The sequence below is a fragment of the Macrobrachium nipponense genome, chromosome 15 (assembly GCF_015104395.2).
Source record: "Macrobrachium nipponense isolate FS-2020 chromosome 15, ASM1510439v2, whole genome shotgun sequence".
In the NCBI taxonomy this organism is placed as follows: Eukaryota; Metazoa; Arthropoda; class Malacostraca; order Decapoda; family Palaemonidae; genus Macrobrachium; species Macrobrachium nipponense.
In genome coordinates, this window is record NC_087208.1 from 67,127,812 (window position 1) to 67,153,685 (window position 25,874).

General features: G+C 37.4%; 1 protein-coding gene and 1 long non-coding RNA gene across 8 annotated transcripts in view; one reads left to right on the forward strand and one right to left on the reverse strand.

Annotated features, from left to right (window-relative positions):
• The window catches only part of LOC135195033 (uncharacterized), a 311,947-nt gene that overhangs the window by 83,084 nt on the left and 202,989 nt on the right, over positions 1-25,874 (reverse strand). The gene's annotated exons all lie outside the window — the stretch shown is intronic.
• LOC135226889 (uncharacterized) lies at positions 18,646-21,162 on the forward strand. Its single transcript, XR_010317307.1, has 2 exons — positions 18,646-18,714; positions 20,518-21,162. It is a non-coding gene; the product is annotated as an uncharacterized LOC135226889 (long non-coding RNA).

The window sequence follows — 25,874 nt, forward strand, 5'->3', positions numbered from 1 at the left end:
AACCCTTTTAGCCTCTTGCTACAGTAACCTGACTGTATGGGGGATCACAGGAGTCGCCTTCCCCTATCCAATATACTTATGGAAGCCTGCATTTCCAGATGGTGACAGACCATCCTTCAGCATCTCACCTTTGATGCAGAATGTTTGTTATATAACAGAAGTTTATCACCTTAGGTTCCAATTCCTTGTAATAATGCCATTCATGTTTGCTTTCTAGTAAAACAAATTGCAATCTCAAGATGATTTGGATTATTCCCAGATATGGAAACCTGGTCTTCTTTTAATCCTACTTCTAACCATCCCTTAAGTTTCCCTATAGCAGGAGGGAAAGTGATTGGATTACTGACAGATGAGTTGGTGGTACCCTGGCAGTTGCCTACCTGTTACTTTAATCGCTTGATGCAAATTTCAATAACTAAACACCTGTTGCCAAGCTTCAACAACTGAACCAGCCAATGCTAAAGGTTATCCATATGAAAGACTTCAAGTTTGTATACTTATCTAGAAGAAATAGTTTATCTTGAATTTGCAGTTTTCTTTATTTTATTTTATTAGAGGTTGTAGTCTGCATTTACTTCTACAAAATTACCAGTAAAACTAATAAGGAGTTGTTTATGTCTTAGATCCTGTTTCTACTTATGGCTGCATAATAAATGTTGTGAATACAGGTTTTTAAGGTAAAAGTAACCCACAGCTGAAATGTTTTTTTACATATTTTCATTTGTGGTGTGCTGAACGCACAGCAGACTCAAGTTTTGTGTTTTGGACCTCCATAGATTTATTTTTTTTTTTTGTTTTGTATATTTCCCAACTGTATGTTTTTATATTTGTGTGAGTGAAATCTGTATAATCCAAGTGCTATTGTAAGTGTTTACATAATAAAATATGGAATGTATATATATATAAAAGTCTAAAACTAAAGAGGTCAACCAGATTGCTTGCAGGAATGTGATCAGACTAGAGACGCTAAAGATGACGTATACAATAAGTATGTAAGCTAAGATAACATGCCGTCACCTGTAGTCATTCAATTGTTTATAAACATTAGTCCAAGCTCCCTGCTTGAGACAACTACCCCGACCTAATTATTCAAAACGGCCTACGTGATCTGTAGCGTGTCTCATTTGATTGTGTGGTTCGTTATGAAACTTAGTCATTGTATGTATGTTCATATGTTCGAACTACTTGTCTGCTTCTCATAACTTGTAACGGAGATGGTAGACAAGCAGAACAGAGTTAGCTATCGTCATTAGAAGACCTGTACCTCTTTACCTAAGCCTTTATCATGTAGAGGAATAGGATTAGCCATCATCATTGGCAGAAGCGATCAAGCTATCGTCATAGAAGACTTGTACGATCATACCTGATCTTCATCATGTAAAACTTCAGAAGAATATACTATTTTTATGCATGACACTTACCTGGCAGGTATATATATAGCTGTATTTTCTGAAGTCCGACAGAATTTAAAAAAAAACTTCCGACACACGCAGTGGTCGGCCAGGTGGTTTAGTTACCCATTCCCGGCCGCTGGGAGGCGGTATCAGGAACCATTCCCATTTTCTATTCATAAATTTTCTGTCGCCGGTACTGAAAACACCTGTTTTCAGTACCTCCGCTTAGGATTTTGGAAACTTCATTTGCCGCTAAGTATCCTAATTGTCTTTTAATTTATTTACTTGGATTTGTGGCTAGGCATACGCTATCTTAAATTGATTTGAATTTGATTCATTTTTTGCATAAGATATCTGAATCTAGTTAGGCTAGTTTCAGAGGGTGTTGTCTGCAAAGATAGGGCTGTGGCTACCGAAAGCTTCGGTAGTTCCGCACTTGGGGGGGTGGGGGGGCGCAATTAATCAGTAAACATGTCTATTTCCGTAAGGAAAAAGTATGATTCGTATGTACGCAATTAATCAGTTAAACGTGTCTAATTCCGTAAGGAAAAAGTTTGTTTAGTATGTACGCTATTAATCAATTACGAAAGTCAGGGTAGTGATACTGCTAACCTTCCGGTAGACTTTATTTTGCCTAACGCTGTAGTATGGCCTACGGGTTATGACTATGTCTGCGAGAGGTGATCGCTCTCCTTCATTGTTGTGAAGAGTTCTACTTCTGTTTTTGTTACGCCTAACCCTGTAATGTTGCCTTCGGGCCCTAAAACAGTGTCTGTAGAGGTTATTGCCCTTTCTCTATACTATTTCGATTCGTAACTTAGAATCGAAAAGTGTTTGCTTTAGAGAGCAATAGTGAAGTGGCTAAGTGCAGTGACAGTGCCCCTTGTGTAGTGGAGGGTGCGTCAGATCGGCCTTATAACGCCTCTAGGTCTAGACCTCTGTCGAACTCCCAGAACCAAGGGAGAGGGCATGTCGAAAGCCGAAGGAGGGTTACAGGGAACCCCTACCGATCTGGCGTGCCTTCGGCAGTTTCTGATGAAAATACCCAGACTGCCAAAGTGCGTGCACATGCACGAATCCTGAAGATTAGCTTCTCGTCCTCCGAGGCGTCCTCCCCGCACAAGGGTTTGGAGCTCTCGGAAGGACTCGCGCCCTCTAAGAGCTTTATAGAAGAGGACGCTTCACGTCCCTTCTCCCTCGTTATGTGTTTCAGTGAGAAGTAAGAAGGCGAAAGTTGCCTGATCACGTGTACTTCTTTCCACCAAGAAAATAGGAAAAGAAGGCAGTTTCTCTCGCTTGTTTTGACGCCTGTCAGGAGCGTGACGCTTTTCTGCACGCTTATTTGGACGATCGGCTTGAACAGGACGCTCGGATGGACGCATCACCAGTGGACGCCGGGTCTCGCAGTGGCCGCCGGCGCGCACCGCGAGCTCCTCAGGTGGACGCCGAGCGTCCTCGCCAGTGGCCGCCACGAGCGCGCAGAGCCGCGCACCAGGACGCCGAGCGTCCTCGCCAGTGGACGCCGAGCGCGCACCAGAACGTTTCTGTTGAACTCTTCAAGCTCTTGTTTTAAGATTTGAGCCTCAAGAAAGTGAACAGAACTTCGTCTTTGAAACCAGCAAGACCTCGGGTTTCGTGAATTCAAGAGGTCTCTGTCAATATTATATTGCTTTTCGCAAAGGTGGATGGAAGTTAAGGAAAGCTCAACGGGCAGTAGGATTCTTGCAAAGGCACTCATCAAAAGGACCGCTCTTGGAGAAAGCGCAAGACAAGACTTCCTTTGCCATACTGCCAATAAATTTTAAAGCTTTTTAGACCATCTGAAAGGGTTTTTCAGATGATAGATTTTGTTAGTTTCTAGTCGAGACTTCCATGCGATTGAGCATCGTCGTTCTACCTACCGTAAGCCCAGTCTTTTAAAGCGGATTCTTGTCCCTTCCTTGTTTGAGACGGAATCGAAAAATAAAAGGCTCGACTTCCTGGATTACGTTTTGTCAATTCAGTGACTTTCCCCATTGACAATATACTATCGTTTTGTCAAGTAAGTGGGTCTCCCCTCATTGACAAAATATCTCTCGTACCGTTAATGGGTTAGTTCTCATTGACAACATCTCATTAACTTGATATTGCGTAAGCGAATAAGGACAAGGTTCGGAAGAGCTCTCCTTCCTCATTCGCAGACTCGTACAAGAAATAGACTTGTAGACTACGTCAATGAACGCTTATGTCCAGTATCTTAAGAAGCTTGAGATGTCTGCTTCGATTCTCTAAGTTTTGTTCATGAAACTTGCCTGTCAGATATGTATGTAGCTGTATTTCCGAATTCAGCTATATATATGTCTGCCAGGTAAGTATGAACAAACTTTATTGTGATATAATAAAATTTTTTTGCCTTGCGTTATTTTACTACTGGTTGGTTCAAGTCATACACGCTTGCTGTAGTTACCTCTTCGGATGGCAACCGAGAGGTCTATTGTCTACTATTTTAAAGGACATTTAATCGTCACTCCCTGCAGCCTTCCAGGAGTTTCCGATTTATCTTTTACCGTTGTATGGTAGTGTTCTGACGACACAAACGCATCTATATATTTAGCGTTTTCTGTTTCGCTTAAATATACCAGCTTGAGAGTCTCTTTTTGCTTCAAAAAAAAAAAAAATAACGGACCTATTTCTTCGTAGAATAGGGTAGCTGGCAACCCAGACATAAAGTTAAGAGACGACGTTCGTAAGCTGCTGGCTGCTGCTGTGTCTGACTGTCCAAGTTCCAACCGAGCCACCATTAACAGATCGTGCGCTGTCATGCGCTGTAGGTTACGTCTCTCTCAGTCCTGCGGGATTGACTGACTAACCGTATCTCTGTGCTGGCGGTTTACGTCTCTCCTGCGGGATTGACTGACTAACTGTATCTCTGTCCTACAATCACGGACTTTAGCCGAAGATTGAGGGGATTTCTTACGTGAATGAATAAACGTTGCATTAGTTTTGCCTTACTATGTTCAACAGAGTTATCTCTTAATCCTTTCGGTGCTCGTTACCGCACGGTATAGAACTACGAGTCTACCGCAACATTGCACTTTTATATGCTCTCCTGCTTAGGCAAAGCGCAGCCTTATAGGGAAAGTAAGCATACTCGGGGAGGGAATGGATGAGCTTGCTGGGGACCAATTTCCTTCCTGAAGAAGTTTGTTTCCCCGAATAGACTGCAATTCAGACCACAGTTTTTTCCTACCGGGAAACTGAAAATATTATTCAAGATCTAGGAATTATTCTGAACATCTCTCAGTGCGTCATGATAGAAAGAAGGTGCCGGACATCTGGATAGTGTTTCAGATGTCCTGGATCTTAATCTGAAAGAAGTAAATGCAATTCGGTAGTCCCTCCAGTCCTCGAAACGAGTTTTTGGAACCAGTGGTCCACATCAACTCTGATATTCCACAGCTCTCTCATATCTTAAGAAGTATCTTCTCTCGGTCCCTGCTCGAGTTTACGAGAAAGAGCCTATTATAACAACAGGCGTAGAATGTAACGATCATCTAGAGGTTCGTTACAGGATTGCAAAAGTCCGTACGAATCGTCTCGATCGACGGCAGCAAACGATAGATTACTAACATGCTAGGTATTTTAATTAAGTGGTGTTCTTTTTATGGTTGTCTGAGAGGGTTATTTCCTCTTCAGTATGTGAAGTGTAATGTGTTACGTTAGCTTTGTGTGTGGTTCAGGTGGTCTAACTTATCCTAGCATGAATGCCCCTGGTAGAGAGGGCTAGGGTTTCCTGTCACAAATTGGTCCCGTCCAGTTGTCAGACCCTTGTTATTAGCTTTCTCAACAAACAGGTCACAATCCTAGTTGAGAGCTACTAAGGTTTAGCAGGCTAAGAGGCAGGACCTACGAAGTCAGCTACCTTTTAGCAGGTAAGGAACTTAATAAATAATTTTAAAAATTAGTTAATTTTTGAATTATGACGATGTTGCTGTCTGTGACCCCCCACCTCCAAATGTGTCAATCAGCTATATATATACCTGCCAGGTAAGTGTCATGCATAAAAATGATATTGTTATGATACAATAAAGTTTTATGCATACTTACCTGGCAGGTATATATAATTAAATTCCCACCCTCCTCCCCTCAGGAGACAGGGTTCAGAGAAAATCGAGGAAAAGGGAACAGTAGTTCCAAGTACCAGCGCCACGGGAACGTGGGGGAGATCACCTGAACTACCAGTGGTCTAGCGGTTGCCGAGAGTTTGAAAATTTCTGCCAGTGCGAACAGACAACAGAGAATGTTGTTTGACAGATTTGCATCTGTCAAACAACAAAGACCTTCACGATCATTGAGGTCTGTGGAATCTCGATTCTAGCTCACCATCTACTTTTTGCCTCGCCTGTTTTCTCGGAGTCAGACACTCGTGCGAGATCAGGCGACTATAGTAGCCTGAGTTTCTTATTGACGAAGTCGATTGCGGACGACGTTGGGTTGCGTTGATACACCCCCAAGGTTTGCTTAGATTGAATCGCCCAGGCAGTCCCAGACACTCATCCTTCAGCTAAGAATAGTGCCTTTGGTCTTCAGGGTACAGCCTTGCTGTCCTTGATTCGTCTGACTGGTCAACTGGTCGTTCACCTGACTTTAGTACAGACTGTGCATTTCCGGATCGAAGCTTTCAATATGGAACTTAGACGTAGTCTGAAGTTCGTGATGTCAAAGCATTCGAAACCTCTCCTGCCTGTTAACTTCTTGTATGTGATCAGGAAGGCCTTCTTCTACCACGCCTAGATACGACAAAGAGGGTTAGTGCGATTTTAAGCCATCGTCACAAGTTTGGCTTTAGAGAACACAAAGGTATGTGCTCTCTAAGCCTTTCGTTATGGCCTAAGAATGGAAACCCTTTTTTTTTGTCCTTGGGCCAGGATCTTGGAAGCAGGATGGCACAAGTTAGTGGGCAGGAGCCAGAGAGAGTCCTGTGCCCTGTCAGGTCTCTCAAGTTTTATCTACTTAAAATCAAGAAAGTCGAAGTCAGTCGGGCAATCTGCAGTGTTCCGAAAAAGACCAGACTTGCCCATATCGAAGTACACCCTGGTTTTAGGGTTAAGGAGTTCTTTCAAAAATGCATCCTTCATTGTGTTTGCACAAAGATTGAAAGCTTTTTATCTGAATGCTCACGAGGTGAGGGCGCGGCCTCGGAAGCATTTCAACAGAGCATGGCACTCAGCAAAACTCCTGAGTACCATGTTTTAGCGAAGCAACTCTGGGTTCACTTCACACTCCCTGTGAGATGTGAAGATGGCATATGAGATCTGCTGCTCGCTAGGGCCATACGTGTCTGCAGACACAATCTTGGGGCACGAAGTACTACTCATCCTATCATTTTTTTCTGTAGAATGGTTAGGAAGAGCTCTTAATTTAGTTGTGGAGTCGCTGACAACGGCGACTTCTTAACTCTGAAGCCTTAGTTAACACACATTAACTTTGGCTAGGTGGTTTGGTCAGGTGGTGATATATATAATTATATATATATATTTATTTTACTTCTTAGCCCTCATGGTATGGTCAATATGGTCTAGTCACATTGTGGTCACGCCCCCGTTGACAGATCATCTGGAGTGCACCAGCTTCATAGGTCTCTACCTCGCTGGCAACTCTAGTAAAGCAGAAGCAGACTTGGGTGACAGTAATCACGAAAGTCGGCTATGCTAACAGGTGGAACCAAGATGTAAATCATCTGCATGCATTTGTGTCCCAAAATCCTTCTATTCTGTCCCTTCCCACCTCCAACGGTGGGGTTCAACTATATACTATATATATCTGGACAGGTAAGTTCATGAGCAAAATGATATTGTTATGATACAATAAAGTTTGTTTCATACTTAACTGGCAGATATATATATATTCAAGTACCCACCCCCACCTCCCCTCAGGGGACAGTGGAAATAAAAATTATGAATAGAAAATGGGAATGGTTCCTGATACCCGCCTCCAGCCGGCGGGAATGGGTACTAACCACCTGGCCGACCACTGCGTGTGTCGGAAGTTTTTTTTTAAATTCTGTCGGACTTCAGAAAATACAGCTAATATATACCTGCCAGGTAAGTATGCATAAAACTTTATTGTATCATAACAATATCATTTTTATACCTTGTGTTTTCTACAAGAACCTCACCGAACCATGAGTTTAACACATCGTCGTAAAGATAATACCGACTTCGTAAAGTGATCTACAAAACCCCAGACACTCCATTGAAGATGGAAGTGCAATACCAACCGACTTAGCGTATAGATTATCGCTAGTCTAACATTACCTCATAGGGTCGCCTTATCATACAAGGCAGAGCCCTAATATTGGTGGCCAGCGGACCAGAAGAACTCTACAACGTCCTACGAGAAAAAACAGAATAAATCATGAAGTCAACGACGACGAAAGCAGCAGATTCTTCAAGCAACATAGTATCATCATTACGTGAGCGACTTCAGAAAACAACAAGATTCGTCAGCAACTTAGTATATCGTTAGTGAATAACTTCAAGAAACAAAAACGACGTGTCCTTTTCCTACGGCAACGGAAGCTTCTCTCTCAATAGAATCATTCAAGAAAAACATCGTTAGTGAGCGTTTGCCGGCACTGCAAGAAACAAACCGAACGCGTCTGCAGCATCGGATTTTCAAGGGCTCGAATCATCGAAACAACGCGACGGGGAAACTGAAGCCAAACCAGGTCGTCCGCTAAATAGAGGAGGAGGACCAAGGCCGTGTGTCGTTATCGGAACACCGTGACTTCCCACAAAAGCAAGCTAAGTACAATTTTTTATTCATTTGTTAGTAACTTTTGAGTTTGTTTCCTTTACAGGTCGAATTTCGTTATTCCCTGTGGGCTGAAGTTACGAGACATTCTTATCTTACTTTTTTACAGAAATTATCTACATCATTGAGATTTCGCTACTGCGAGTTTTTTTTTTTTTTTTTTTTTTTTTTTTTTTTTTTTTTTTTTTTTTTTTTTTTTTTTTTATCTTTGAGTGTCTGTTTCCGTTTCCAGAAGTTCTACTGAAATATCATAATCATGTACTATGTTAATTTTATCATTTTGGGTGATTATTAATCCCTTACGTGACAAATCATATTAAACAGTGAATATGCGTTTACGCAGTGGACGTCTGTATTTATACAGATGCATGGATAGGGTCGTTAAGCACCGTAGTGATTAGAAAAACACACAAAAACAAGTGGAACACCCGTACAATCTAGATAAATTAGAGGTAACACTATTTCGGGTCATGACAATAAATGCTCCTTTGCAAGTCCCGATCGCAGTTTTAGCCTTGAGTTTTTTGAGTTATATAAAATATCGAACCTCAATGACTCAACTCAACTTTAAAAATATGGCTGGATTGCAAGGAATAACATGTCTGTAAAAAAATTTCTTTATCAGGCCAAATGCGCTGACCAGGATCTCTCACTATTTCAAATTTTAGCAAAGAATGATTTACAAACAGTTAATATTGCATACAGTAGAGATAACTTGTCTTATAGTAAGCTCAGTTCTAATAGTTAGTCATTCATTGCTTTATACGTAACCAGCAAACGTAATGCTAAAAAACACACAATATGTTGCAGATGGTAATAAAGAGAAGGATCCTAATTATTACAAAAAGAAATAGAAACAGTAGCCTTTCAGAATCAAACAAGCAAACTCGGTACTGTGTCACTCCCCGTCAAGCGGTCGAATGGTTAGGTCAAAAACTGCTGCCGAAGTGTTTCAAGAACATAGCAAATTCCACACAATAAGCGACTCTAGCAGAGTGGGGAAAAGCGATGTTGTTTCATACCAATATCTTTTTGAATTAAAAAGGATTTTTTGGCCTATGAAACACACGACCGTATAAGTAATCAGGAGCAGGTTTTCGTTTTAATTTTAATACATTAAGTTATAATAAATACTGGTGGATTAAGCCCAACTGTACGCGCCGTAAAAATTAGAATATCTTGTTTTATTTCTTTAGTACACGCAATATCTTGTATTTACGGACTCAACCGTCTGTTGTTCGAACTTCCCTAATGAGAAGTCCGGATAAGCGAGCGCTTACAGATACCTCTATAGTTATAAAAAAAAAAATTGATCTGTTATCTAGTGTAATTGTAAGATTCATCTAGGGTATACAAAATATATTCTTACATCCTGCAAAATAAGGCGTGTTTATCAAAGGAAAATCCTATAAACCTTCAACATATTAAAATCCGTTTGAACAAAAATGAGACAGTTAATCAAATAATAACTTATATAAAGGAACTATACATTTGTCTCATAAATCGTAACATTGTCAAATGACCCAACAGAATTCTCCCACAACCGCAGTCGCAATTTGCACGCAAATCTCGAGAACATGCACCCTCGAATGTCTTAGTGCGTGTAAAAGACTTTGCTGGGAAATGAAATTTTTAATCCTTCCCGACACTCTGAAATATAACGATTTCCGCGAACAAAGCCCTAAAGTATACATATCGTGGATACGGAAGTTTATAAATATCGCATTTTTTATTGTTGCTAATTTTTTTTTTTAATCACGCCCAACCAGTAGTGGATGAATCTCTCTGATAATCTATCTAAAGTAATATCCGTAAGTCATTCAAGCAGAGGTGATTCAGCAGAATTTTTTTTTATCTTTTACCTGAATACCAGGAAGTTTCTCCACTGGCGAGTGATCTCTGGAAAAAAACGGATGTAATTTAACACAAAACACGGTACTAAGGACAAACATAAAGCTATTTACGTACCTTGTATAGATTCTCAATGAAATTTCAAAATAGAGATAAATGACGAAGTTGAAAAATGTTAGTAATAGGAGTCATTAGGAAATCAAATAGCCCATATAATTTTTTCCCTCAAACGTCATGCCATAAAATCAGACTTGGCGTATCTGCGCAGATTACGGTCGCTTAAACAAGGAAACGACTTCCGATAGTTTCCAGTGCGATGTACCGACGACATCTTATCTCTGTTAGGTTAGAATAAATTTTTCACCAACTTGGACTTACTTAAAGGCTTTTACCTGATACCATTACCTAAGTGATTGTAACCTCATATACCGTTTTCAGCACACTCAGGGGACATTATCAATTTTTACGTATGCCTCCGGCTTACGTTGCGCCCCAAATTACAATATAGTGTTTGGAGACTTTTAGGGGATAACCTACATGCCTATATGGATGATCTTGTAATCTTTTCTAATACCTTAGAAGTACATTCACATAAAGTAGAGCTAGTGCTACAGAGACAAAGACAAATAATCTCAGAAGTAAAATATCTAAATGTGAGTTTTTTAAAAAAACCGAACATGTTTATCTAGCGGTTTTTATGTGTCTGGTCAAGGTCTTAAAAGTAGTCCATGGTAAGGTGTCTGGCTATTCATAACTTTCCGGTACTTATTAACGTAAAAGGGGGATACAGCACTTTTGCGCTGTAGTGGGTATTACAATCGTATGCAAATATGTAACTCTTCAATCATGACAGCTCCTTTAACAGATCTTACGAAGAAGAGCGTAGATTGATTATGGTCTAAAAAGCATCAACAGGCGTTCGATATCTTAAAAGCGGAATAATGCAGCTTACCTAACTTAAAAATCCCTGATTTAAATAAGGATTTTTTTTTATTGCAACAGACGCCTCAGACCAAGGGGTAAGAGGGATACTACTTCAGTAATATGATAAACAGTTCTTCCCTATAGCTTTTTATTCACGTAAACTAAAGCCCTCTGAAAGTAAATATACAGTAATAGGCAAGGAAGGGCTAGGTATCTTTAACACTAGTACATTTTAAGTTCATAATCTATGGCTATCCTGATAAAGTCCTTACTGAACATGAGTCCTTTACCGAGTTTTTTCAAAGGCTTTAATCACAGTCCAAAAGGACTCGGTGACAAATGATCATTCAGGTCTTTGGAGCCAAGTTAGATATCTACCTGGGAAAGCAATTATCATAGCTGACGCATTATCCCGCAATCCCGCACCATACAGCAAAGAACCATTAATTGGACTAAAAGATATAGAAACATCCGTACCTATGTTAAAACCGTATCTAAACAAGAAAATTCCTTACCCAAGAGATCGCGAGCATTGAATATCTGGGTCGGAGCGCAGAACTGTTACGAACTGAACAAGCAAGCGTCAACAGCACATAACCCAAACAATAAACACTTCGAACGGAAACAGGGTCAGCGGCTAAGCAAAAACAATACACACTTCGAGCAGAAACCCTAAAGCAAAAGTATACTTAAGGTATGTGTATCAGAATAATGTAATCAAATGTAATATTATATGTAGGTCTGTGACGAGGAAAACCCGAAGAACACAGCAGATGACTAACGACCAGGTAGTAGTAATAATCTCTCTCATACCAATCGTCATAAACTGGTTGCATTCCGTCATCCAGGGTTCCCTCCTTTTTCACAGAAAGCCAAATCACGTTTACTGGCCTACAATGCTTACAGATATAAAAAGCACATAACTAATTGTAACAACGTGTCATGAAAAACAGGGATACACTAAGACACCTGTCAGTTTAGGAGCCTATCCTGTGCAAATCAATCCTTGAAAGAATATACGTAGAATTATTAACAGAATTACGAGTCTGACAGAGGGAATAAACACTTCTTAGTGTTAATAGTTCCTTGACACGTTATATAGAATTAATAGCACTAAAAACAAACACCGCAATTGAGTGCGTTAGGAATATTTATGAGTGCTAAATCAGTAAATATGGAATTCAACACATAATAATCTGTGACTCGGGTGGGTGTAAATCAATAATAATCTCCTTAACACGTTGTGTGAATTCCTTTCCATTAAGAAAACCAATAATATATTTGATCACCCAGAGTCAATCGGTTTGGTAGAATAACGGATAATTAAATAGGAAGTGTCAATGTCTTACGAGTTACAACTCGTGATATTGGATCCGACCGGATTATAGCGGTTCTCGCGGTTTTTAAATACCTTTATCATTTTATCTTGTATCTATAGAATTGATGCCGCAAGTAGCACTTATACGGTACGCCGCTAGAACACTTTTCCACATATTCAAGCCAACCATTAATTTATCAAATATATATAAAAAATATATAAATAAATAAATATAGAAATAAGATAAATATGGATACAAGTGGAGTCAATATAATACACTCCGTAAGAAGTCGGAAGGGTTACAAATTATAATAAAAAAGGAATCACGATAAAATCAATAAGCAAAACGTAACCATAGATAATTAAATATCCAAATATATATGCGTAAAGATTTGAACTCTAACTTAACTCTTTAGTAATGACAAATAAGCTAAAAGTTCAAACACATATCCAAAATCTACTGACATATTGTCTGTCCCGGTGATTTATATTCGTAGTCAATGAAAAAAAAAAAATTAAATAAATAAATAAATAAATAAACTAATAATAAATAAATAAATAAAATAAAATAAAAGAGATTTTAAAGTCAGGAAGTCTAGAAGTGAAAATGTTATCTATGGAATAATCCTATATGAATCTTATACAGGGCTAATAATATATATAGAATTTGTATGGAAACCTTTTTCATATAGTTTGAATAAGGAATATTTATTTAACATAATGCCAACATGAAACTAATATATTGTTCAATTTTGGTACTGTTTTTTTTTTTTTTTTTTTTTTTTTTTCAGACATTCTTCTCATGCGGGTGGAGAATTAAAACACTAAAATATCATTTGAAAATACTAAAGTCGTATCTCTTACAGCAAGTAACGTAACTCTTAGCTGGCTGAGAGCAATCTCCTGCCAAGTGACGACGTCATCATTGCCGTATCAGCATTTGTTCCTTTTAACCTCAATAATCTGCTTACACAGGCTTCATCTGTGTGTCGTCTCTGCTTGCAAAAGCAGATTGACTGGAGAAAGGAATGCTTAGTTCATGAACTTCACATGTGGTTCATAGGTCACATGACAGGCCACATAACATATTCTTATCCGTGTGTGTAATGCAATTAGTTAAGGACTTTTGTAATTCATTTTAAAATTAATGAACAAATAATACGCCAAAAAAAATAGAATTTCTATAACAACAAAATGAATTAATTTTTTTTTCTGAACCTCATAGACATTTAGAAGTATCAGATATGTATATATGAAATATTGACTTGCAACATTAGCCTATTACAATTCAAGTAAAAACATTCATGGGAAAATGTCACATTTTCTTGAAAACCCAAAGTTTATATAGAAATTAGTTACATAGTGGGTTTTTCGTTGCATCTCCTATCTATTAATAATGTTTTTTAAAAGTTAACCTCAGAGGATGCGCACGAGAAAATTGAATATGAAACTTTTGTTAGGGCACATAGAATCATGATTAATCTTCTCTTTGACTCTTATGTTGCCTGGCAATCTTACAAATAGCTCTTTTCACTTCTTTGTCTAGTAACTTACCTACCAGTAATATCGAATTTTCTTTGAGATTCGTAATGATATCAATTTATTTTTTATAATTCTGGATATTTTTACAAGTCATCATAGACCTGGATAGGTTCACTCATTGTTAATGCCATGATAAAAAAGTTTGTACAGCGGACTCTTTTGAATTCCGAAATATCAGCGAATTCATGTGGGTTAAGTCTGGTCTAAATGGACTCTCTTCCCTCCCCTGTATTTGGATGTCGTCTGAATTTGTTTACATTTGCCCTTGTGACAAGTTATAATTTCACTTGCAGGCTGATTAATGGAACCGGTTACAGTATCCTGCAGTACGAGAGTTTTCACATAGCAACTTCAAAAAATCGTTCGTCGCAGCGGACGACTACAGTCAAGTAACAACCGCCTACAATGTGAAAGGAATTTCATGGACTTCTTCGACCGACACCGTATCTCGTCGTTAATCTCGTTTTTTAATGCGGAACGCTCCAGCGGCTGTCGGAATTCGACTACAAAAAGGGACATACTTCCGACAATTACGACCCGAAGGATATTCAACTCTACTTTGCTGGCGAAGGACTCGTGCTGGGATGATCTATTCATCGCGAAACGGAATCGTGTAGCTTAGGCTGCAGAGAATAAGTATGAGCGCAAAATGGAACGTTGGACCCGCCCAGGCAAATTTTCCCCTTGTTTTAACCATTGAAAAAGGCCGTTTCAATTGGCTATAGGTGGTTGTCTGGAACTGTGTAATGGACGAAAAGTTGTTCGAAAGCTAGTTAAAAGTGAAGTAGTATAACCTCGGTCATGGTATCCTAATAACATATGAAGTGTCATGTATCCTATATATATAAAGTATCATGTATCTTATATATAATTTGATCATAAAAATAACAGAGTCGAAATATATCTTTGCGTGTACGCAATAGGAATCTCTTATATAAATGATCATAAATAACAGAATCTAAATATATTTTTGCGTGTACGCAATAGGAATCTATTTAAAGTGCACATATATCATAATTATATGAATCCATATACCAATGTATAAACAAATCAGGTAGCCTATAATCATCTGTTACCTTTTATCTTCCCAATATCTGCAGTTATATATGAGTTAGTATATTGATTAATGAATCAGAAATCAACGAATCAATCAGCATAAACATTAATAATTTTATCAATTCATATATGATATTTTTTATCAGTTAAAATATGATTTTTATCATGTTAATCTTCATTCTATGCAATTATCAGAGTACATTAGTATTTTCTGTAGCATAATATCTTAAAGAGAAGAAGTGAAAAACTGTATCATTATATATATCATGTGATCACTATTATTTACCAATATCATTGTTTTATATTTTTTATTACTTGAATCAATTTCATGTACACAATGAATTTTTCTTTTTTATTTACTTATATATATATATATTCACATAGTGTCTGTATCTCACTCCTATAAGTCAAATGCAAGTCAAGTTTGAGTAATATTCAGTAGTTGGGTTTTGGTAGCTGACCGAGCTAATGTAAGTGTTTACATAATAAAATATGGAATGTTAGTCCATATATATAAAGTCTAAAACTAAAGAGGTCAACCAGATTGCTTGCAGGAATGTGATCAAACTAGAGACGCTAAAGATGACGTATACAATAAGTATGTAAGCTAAGATAACATGCCGTCACCTGTAGTCATTCAATTGTTTATAAACATTAGTCCAAGCTCCTGCTTGAGACAACTACCCCGACCTATTATTCAAACGGCCTACGTGATCTGTAGCGTGTCTCATTTGATTGTGTGTTCGTATGAAACTATGTCATTGTATGTATGTTCATATGTTCGAACTACTGTCTGCTTCTTCATAACTTGTAACGGAGATGGTAGACAAGCAGAACAGAGTTAGCTATCGTCATATAAGACCTGTACCTCTTTACCTAAGCTTTATCATGTAGAGGAATAGGATTAGCCATCATCATTGGCAGAAGCGATCAAGCTATCGTCATAGAAGACTTGTACGATCATACCTGATCTTCATCATGTAAAACTTCAGAAGAATATACTATTTTTATACCTTGTGTTTTCTACAAGAACCTCACCGAACCATGAGTTTAACACATCGTCGTAAAGATAATACCGACTTCGTAAGTGATCTACAAAACCCCAGACACTCCATTGAAGATGGAAGTGCAATACCAACCGACTTAGCGTATAGATTATCGCTAGTCTAACATTACCTCATAGGGCGCCTTATCATACAAGGCAGAGCCTAATACTATAACTTCTATTTAGAAAAAGCATAGTTGCAGATTAGCCAGTTCCAGGTGGATAGTAGTCACATTATTTTCTGTAACAAAATTTCCATCTTACTACTTGCTGTTTTTTTCAGAAATCCTTTAGATTTACAACATTATTTTTTATTGGCTTACAGGATACCATAAAAGCCTTGAGGGATTTCAGAAACAATGAGGAGCCACAAAATGTAGACTCATGCATAGTGGTAATCATGAGCCATGGAAGAGATGGAAAGTCTTTTTACACTTCAGACAACCAGCATCTAACTATCAATGATGTTGTGGAGAGGTTCAGTAATTCTGAGTGTGAATCACTTAGAGGAAAACCCAAGATATTCATTTTTCAGTATTGCAGGTAATTGTAGTAAATTTTTTAACTTTTGCTTTTGCAATTTATCGATAGAATTAAAGTGTCTTTTCCTCTTTTCCATCTATTGAAGACCATCATTTATCTTTTTCCAGGGGCAGAGAGCCTGATATTGGAGTGAGGGCAACTCCTGTCATCTACAAAGATAGTGGTTTACCTGTAGAAAACAGATGCTGCTATACTAGTGTGGTGGATAGGAGAATCCTACTTTCAGTGACATGTATATTGTTTACTCCACTCTTGAAGGTAATTTCAGGTCATTCTTTTTTAATTAATCTGTTTGATCTGTTGGTTTTTTTTTTATTTATTATAGATATTGCCTATAGTAATGAATTACAAGATACATGTATTTTTTTGCACTATCCCTTCAAGCCCAGATGCAATCCTGTTTACTTTTTATGCCCTTTTTCTTGTTCTCTTTGTACCTGAACACACATAATACCCACGTTCAGGTGGTAGGTTGGCCAAGACACCAAACACCCATTGAGATATTACATCAAGAGAATATAGTCCTCTTAAGACTGTCCAGATAGAGTAATGTAGGCCCTCTCACTCTTTAAGTACAGCTATACACTTTTACCCACACAACATGGAATAGGCTGACATATTCTGTGCACATTTTCTGTTTCTCTTCTCATTGTCCAACACGGGATGTACTATTCTTTTAATAATAAGTAACTTACCAATAATTACATAGCCATAGTTTTGCCTTAAAAGTAATTTTCATAATGGACATTCCATTATGAAGTAAATTGTTGTATTTTACACCTTTTCATTAGGCCATAACTTTGGGAATTTATGAATTGTTTTCCAGCAAGAAACTACTAGCAAGCTGTCGATAAGTTTTGTTTTTAACGTAATTCTCAAGTGTTACAACACTCCTTTATAAAAGTAATTGGTCTATATTAGGCCTTTTCATTAGACCATAACCATTGCAATTTATGAATTGTTTGATCGCCTTAAATTACTGGTGAGCCATTGATGAAAGTTTTCCTTAAAAGTAATTCTTGGATGTTAGAACATTCCATCATAATTGTATAATTGGTGTATGTTATGCCTTTTCATTAGGCTTAGAAATAATTCTTGGATGTTATGGCATTCCATCATAAAGTAGTTGGTGTATGTTACGCCTTTTCATTAGGCATTAACGTTTACAATTCATTGATTGATTTTTGACCATAGGCTACTGGCGAGACGCCGATAATGGTTTTACTTCAAAGTAATTTTTCATATGTTTTGAGATCCTATTATTATCTTTTCTATAGGCCATACCATTGGTAATTTATGATTTGTTTTTAGGCCAAACTGTTCTATTTTAGGTTGGAGAGAGGGGGAGATTAATCTCTGATGATGCCACCCAATGCCATAGAACAGTGATACATACCTCAGTACTTGTCATTAGTTGGTTCCAGAAGGCATGGCAAGTGCTGAAAACAATGTGTACCAAACAAATTTTCCTAAAAAGAATAATGTAAAATTAATTCATTCATACTGGACCACCACAGAAAATGCAAATTTATGTCATTTCATGTAACGATGGGCTTGTACAGATATTCCCCGGTCATTGGTGGCGTTCCGTTCTTACGGACTTGATGATAAGCAGAAATCACCATTAACTGAAACTTAGTGATTTGTGGCGCTTATGGTGCCGACAACTTGATTTTGGAACCTATAACCAGTTAATGGCACCTCTGTTAGGTATGTATTGGCACCATAACTCTATTGGTGCCGATAACCAGAACTGGTGCATCATAGCGCGGGAAATCGCAGATTTTATGGTGCTAGACAGGCGCCATAATACCAGATCACCATTAACCGTGCCTGTACTTATAAAAAATGACATTTTATAATAAATCAAGTTTATTATGTACTTTCCAAGTAATTACAGAATGAGGATTGTCTGTTAGGTCGTTCCAATATTCCTACTCAAACTATATTGAAGTACTACCTGTGAAATTCCAGAAGTCAAGAGTACAACCGTATTTTAAGATGATGATTTAACTAAAAGTTTTGTTTTTTCTATCCAAAGAAAATTTGAATAGTTTAATCAAAAAGGCCTGATACATATTGCAGAGATAAGATGGTTTAATTTTTAATTTTATTAACTTTACTCCCTGTTCCAGGATTTGCATCATTCCGTCATCCTGAAAGGGGTCTTGGCTGATGGAAGCTATTTGCAATGTATTTATGAAGTATTCCCACATAATGAAGAGCTGGATTCTCTTATGAAAAGGGTATGACTGTTTGGTTAACATGTCATTTTTTTTTCTGAAATTAATTTTGTATTTACTGTAATGATCTGTGATTTTAAATATAGTGGTATGCAAATTGAATGAAACTAAGAAGGTAGCCCTTAACTTCCAGTCACTATAGTTACTTTTGGTTGAATTTTTTTATGAACAACTTATAGCCGATATGGAAACTTGAATGGTCTTCTGGGTGATTGGGGTATTGGTTGAATGATCCTCTAATTGTTATGGGTCATTCTGAGCCACATCTCTGGACCACATGAAAAACTTAAACAAAGTTTATAAGGGAAAAAACTACAAGTAATATTGCAGAATTTACTAAATTATACTAAATTATGTAAAAATCATGAGGTTGCAGAGACCCATAGGTAAAGTTTTACTCTGTACAAGAACACTTTTCTTTTAGAAATACAGTGGATCCCCATATTCGCGGTTTCAAGGTTTGCAGACTCACTCATTCGAGGATTTTGTTTGTGGAATCTATCTAAATTTATCATGGAGGACTCTCATTCACAGTTTTTCCATTGATGAATATTCACTAGTACTATGTATTTTGATGTTATTTTCATGACTAAATATGCCATTTTTTTGATACAAAAAAATAATTTACTAATTTTCAAATATTGTAATACTGATTTAATTACTATATCAATTTTGATAAGATTAAATGATATTGAATAATAATAATATTCTCTCTCTCTCGCTTCTCTCTCTCTCTCTCTCTCTCTCTTCTCTCCTCTCTCGTCTCTCTCTCCTCTCTATCTTCTCTCTCCCCTCTCTCTGCCCTTCCCCTCAGGGAAAGTCTCTCTGTAACCAATTGGTATTAATCATACAAAACATTGAGAGAGAGGGAATATTATTCTCTCTCTCTCTCTCTCTCTCTCTCTCTGCCAAAGGATTGATAGAATAGATAGACAATTAGATACTTCATTCAGCCTTCTTTTTCTCTCTCTCTAGAAAAGATATACCTACTTATGGGTGGGGAAGAAGTGTTGCCTAGAGAAGTTCATTTCAATCTTTTGATATCGTAAGGATTTTCTCTCTCTCTCTTTCTCTTTCTGTGTTATTGGCTGTTTGTATATATTTTTAATGGTAAATTGTTTAAGATGACTTTGAAATTATATAAATAATATCATTTCAAAGGCATATTTGATGTAGGATGGTACTTTAGTATTCCTTTGATATTGAATATTTAAGACATGCAGTTATAAGCATTTTTAGAGGGGTTTCTAAGTATTCCTGGATTCTAACTATTCGAGAGGGGTCTGGTACGCATCCCCCCGTGAATACTAGGGGTCCACTGTAAGATGCAAACAAACTACTTTACAAAAAGTTACAAAAAATTGTCATGAAATCTCTGTCCATTCCCAATTGTGGGAAATTGGGAATGGAATTATACAAAGATAACACATTGATAAAAGTAAAATGAACCTTGAAAATATAAAGAAAAATAAAGGCAAGGCACAAACTCTTGATAAAGGCATCTCAGGAAAGAACGTCCAATGATGCTTCAGTAGTCACAGAGTGTAAGGGTGGAGCAAATGTCATACTCAGTAGAGGCATCTAGCTCAGGACTGACACAAGTTGGTTTGACTGGGAATTTAATTTGCCAGGGAAAAAATGTAATGTGCAATTATTGGGGTCATGATGAAATAAAAAATCATTTATGGAATCCTTACAGACAGGTTTTTCTGTAAGGAAACGTTGATTAGAAAGTGTTTGCTTATTGGAGACTATTTTTCCACTTAAAGTAAATCTCTGATTGTGAACTTTTTCTGCCCTTATCAGGTATCTCGACAAGTCCGAGGAAATTTCACAGATGAGGGAAATAAGCAAGTGTGTGAATTTGTTCAGAGGGGCTTTGACCGTCATTTCTACTTCAATCCCAGTCCACTGAACAGCACGTAGGATAATGCATGTTGTATTTAGCCAGTTATATTAAAATTTTATACTTAATAATGTGTTGTCTGGAGGTGGTGCTTCCCCCACTAATACATACATAGAAATATTTTTTTGTGCTTCCATACTTACAAAGTACATAGAGGCTCCATGCTTATAAGCTTGCCAGATCTGAAAATGTGTTATATTGGCATATGAATAATTTTCATAAAGGTATTATTGTATTTGTGAATTAATGTTAAGTCATTTAACAAATTCACAGTATCTTTTTGGTTCATCTTGGATTAGGTCAACTGCTTGCTTAAATAGTATGTGTGTGTGTGTGTGTGTACTGTGTCATAGGCTTGCATATTTTTGTATGATCTTAGAAACTTGCGAATTACCAGTCTGTGATTATATGTAATACGTAGATGCTCAAGTCCTTTACTCTTAAGTCCAAATTAAAAAGTTATTTCTTCTATATGTAAGTCTTAAGAAAGTGATTTGTGTTTGTAGATGCATGTATCCTGGTTGTATTAATATCTAATTAGTTTATATTTTTTACTAGGAAACTTATTACAGTAATACCTTGGGTTACGAATTTAATCCGTTCCAGAACCTGCTTCGTAACCTAAAAAAATTCGTAACCCAAATGGATTTTCCCATAAGAATGTTATAAAAAGCAAATAATGCGTTCCATCCGACCATGAATAACCATTTCAATTCCAATATTTTTCCATTTATTTTTGTTCACTAAGGTTAAAAATTCGTGTAGGAATTACATAAAAATTATAAAATTGAAGAATGAAATTAAATATAAACACTAGATTTAATATGCATACACAGTAAAACCTGAACTTTACCTTTGGCGAGTGTGGCTGCTGGCTTGACGGAGACGGGAGGAGGGGAAGGGTGAGGAGGAGAGGGTTAGGGCTTGGGGGGAAATCTCCTCCGTGAACACTTCTGGAAGACTTTCTGGTTCTTTCTCTAGAGAGCACCGTTCACTACGATCACTAATTTTACGCTTACGCAACACTATGTTGTCTTTCACAATTTTGAAAAAATATTTTTCTATGAGCAAATTTTCTACATCGTCGAGAATATAAGGCCGTTGTTTCGTCAATACTGTGACACCTTTTGATGCTTTACTGGCTTTAATTTCTTCATTTTTCTTCAAAATAGTGCAGATCGTTGATTGCGACCGCTTGAAGAATGCTGCAATGTCTTTCACGCACTCGCCTTTATCATGCATTTTGGATAATTTCCTTCTTCATTTCGACTGTAATCATCTCCTTCTTTCTTATGCTTTCCTTCTTGCTGCTTGCCTTCGTCATCTTGGGAGCCATTGTCTTTAGTATTTGGGTAATAGTAATGTATAAGCACTATCACGGAAACACAACACGTGCGCAAATCACTAAGCAAATTTGAGAGCGTATCACGGACAGATGCGTTCAATCTTACCGCCAGCGAGATATTGAAAGAGTTATGGTTTAAAAAGGGTCAAGGGATGCGTAGGAGGAAGTCACGTGACCCTCGTTAAGTTTTGGCCGAAAAAATGCATTCGCAGATCCCACGCTCATCCGATGTAAACAAAGCAGCGTTAAGTTTTGGCCGAAAAAAATGCGTTCGCAGATCCCACGCTCATCCGATGTAAACAAATCAGGCGGCCTCCCATGATGGAAATTCGCGCATTCGTATTCCAAGCGAAATTCGTATTCCAGAATGAGGGCGTCACTTCGTAAGTTAAAAAATTCGTATACTAATCGGTTCGTAACCCAAAGTATTACTGTACTTTTAATTGGATACAAAAATTAAAGCTCAGTTTACAGTGTTGACGGTCATAAAGAATATCTTTTATATAGATTATTATATATAATAATTTTAATGTACATTATAACCTCACTGATTAAGATACAGTATAACCTTACTAATCTTGACATTAATAACCAAGGAATATGGGGCATTTTTTTTTTTTTTTTTTTTTTTTTTTTTTTTTTTTTTTTTTTTTGTTTTTTTTTTTTTTTTACACAATATCTGGAGTTTAGTAATGTTGTTAGGGCATAATTAAAAAAAATAAAAAAAGGAAAAATCATGACTTATAAAGTCTTGAAACCTACGTAAACTGGGGAATGTAAACAGTGCATAAAACAGCACTAAAATGGCTGTTAGGAATATGTTAAAAGCTTGAAAGTTGTATCACGGTATGGGAAAAAAGTAATTGTAGTCTAAAAGCCTAGGTACAATTTACAATATGTAAAATTAGTCAAAAATCACTGATAATATACAATTATATAGACAGAAAAAGAAAGAAAGAAAATTTATTATTTTTTTGTATGCTGCTTGTATTGCCATCATTTTGCTGACATGAGAGAGAGAGAGAGAGAGAGAGAGAGAGAGAGAGAGAGAGAGAGAGAGAGAGAGAGAGAGTGTGTCTGACTGGCTTACCATGGATCAATCAAACAATCATCTCACACATTAACTGTGATCCATATCTGTTGAACAACTATTAGGTACATAATTCATTATTTATGTCAGTAGAGGCACACTGGAATTTTGGGAGAACAATCTTATTAACCCTCTGCATCTAGGCTGTAAGCTGAAACTGTTTCGAGGGGAGAGAAAATATGAATAATGTTGATATAGTACATCCAAGTTACGAGTCATCTGCCGGTATGGGAATGAATCTTTTCAATTACATACAATAATACCTTGAGATACCAGCAGCCCAACATACAAATTTTTTTTAGATACGAGCGACCGAGTCGTGCTTCAAGAGGCTGCGCTAGTTGGTGCACGGGTCCAGAATCGGCACAACAGCACTTTTTAATGATATTTGTTTGTCACATTTACTTGACATTTTAAAAGGCAGGCAAAAGCAAACCCATCTTCTAGTCAAATATTTAAGTTCAGAAACAGCACAAGAGATTGATGAACGTATTGTTTTAACGTTGCATAAATGTGTAAAGCAAAAACGTTTTTGCTAAGTACAACCGAATTGGATAACAACAACATCCATTTGGCTTGTATTTCAACCATCATACAATAGTAAACAATGCCGTAGTTATGTTATAAATGATGTTATATAGAATAGGACTGATATATTTTATGTAATAAGTTTACTCACTATAGATCAAAGATTAGCTAGGAAATATAGTGTTAAATTTACCCCAAGTTGTAGATGAAGCTGAGAAAAATTTTCAAGCTGCTAATGACTATTATTATGCATTGGCAACAAGGATAAACTCCCATAAACTTATGCCATCAAACACAACCATAGATAAAATTGAGAGAAAATAATTCTAATCAATACTACTGGGGTTGAAAGAACATATTTTACTGTTGTTTTCAAGCTGATAACAGATAACGTAAAGCTCGTATTACAATGAAATCAAGTGAAAATAGCAAACAGAATCTTGTTGATAGAAAAAAAATAATTTGGTTCACAACGAGACTTATTGAAGTCATATTTCGACTTAAAAACACATATAAAAAAAATGACCTTGTCTCATGTAAGTAAAGTATCTAGATATTCGTTAATGCTAACTGGAAGCAAGAAAATTTGCTCAAAATTGAGTTAAATACGCCGAAATGAACTCGTATTTGACATCAGCTGATTTCCAACCCAAAACATTGACCACTGTGTGTTAGGATTTTGTAATAAATAGTATGAGAATACAATAATACCTTAAACTTACGCGATTCGATTTGCGCAAATTCACAACAGTGTGAACTTTGAATTGGAAACTAAATAATTATCAAATGCAATTTCTTCACAGTAGCGCTAACATTTGGGAATCCTCCAGAAACCCTGCAAAAGTGTTTGTTTAATTTATTATGTAAATTTTTATGTTTTAAAGCTTTTCTGTATAAGATCTTTATTAAAAATTTATTATTCTTATTTTTGTACATGTATAAATATGATTCAAAGTTAATTACAGCACCTAACAGTTAGTGCATAACATACTTTTACAAGATGAAATACCCATTCACAAAGTTACTGCACTTTTCAAAGATGATATCCTTTCAGAAACTGTATAATTTCTGTAGTATGTACACTAGTATACTACAATTAGTATAAGTTTTTGGTTTGATACATTCAACTTCCCTGCCAGATATATACTTAGCTATAGACTCCGTCGTCTCCGACAGAATTTCAAATTTCGCGGCACACGCTACAGGTAGGTCAGGTGATCTACCGCCCTGCCCTGGGTGGCAGGACTAGGAACCATCCCCGTTTTCTAATCAGAATTCTTCTGTCGCCGGACCATCAACATTGTTGTTGGTTCCTCTCGATTAGTTTTTCTTTTTTCACCGGCAATTGATCTTCTTGACCGACTTTTGGTGACGTATCTGGATTGTTGGATTGGCATACGCTTTTGTGGACTGTTTTGTGGACTTGATTTGGAATTTTCTTTAATAATGTCTGACTCTGGTATGGTTTTTGGAGACGTTGTGTGAATGTAGGCTGTAAGGTGAGGTTGCCGAAAGCTTCGGTAGACCCTCACACGGTATGCAAGAGGTGCAGGGAGTATGAATGTTCTTTTACTAATACTTGTAAAGAATGTGAGAACTTGAGTGAGAACGAATGGAAGAATCTAACGAATTATTTAAAAAAGTTAGAAAGAGAAAGAGTGAGGAAGGCTTCTCATAGAAGTTTAAGTAGTTCTAGATCTGAACTAATTCCAAGCTTGGGATCTTCCCCAAGGGTAAGTATTGCTACTTCTCCTTCCATTGCAGCCCCTTCTCCTATTGCAGAACCTGTAGACCCAGCAAAAGAACTTGCGGATCTAAAAGCAGCCTTCAAGTTGATGGAAAACAAAATGGCTGACCCATACAATGTAAGGCTAGTGATTTTTCAAAAGAAAAAGTGGACAGGTGATATGAGTGTCCCCAGTGTAGTGGAGGGGGCATCTGGTCGGCTCAGCAACGCTCCTAGGTCTAGACCTCTTCCAAGCTCACATGGCCCGGAGGAAGAAGGAATGTCGGAAAGCCGAATAGGAGGTTGTGGAGAATCCCCACCGATCAGGTGTCCCTTCGGCAGTTTCTGTGACACCCCAGACTGCCCAGGACCGCTATTGTAAAAGCGTCCTAAGTGAGTGTTTCTCGTCGTCGGATCTTCATCACCGAGACGTGATTGGAGAGATTCAGACCGATCTCGGCCTCTCAAGAGGAGTTGGAAGGCTCCGAATATTGACTCGAGCCCTGAAAACTTCTCTGAGGAGTCTCCATCGGGAGTGAAGAAGGCAAGAAGAGCCATTCTTTCAACC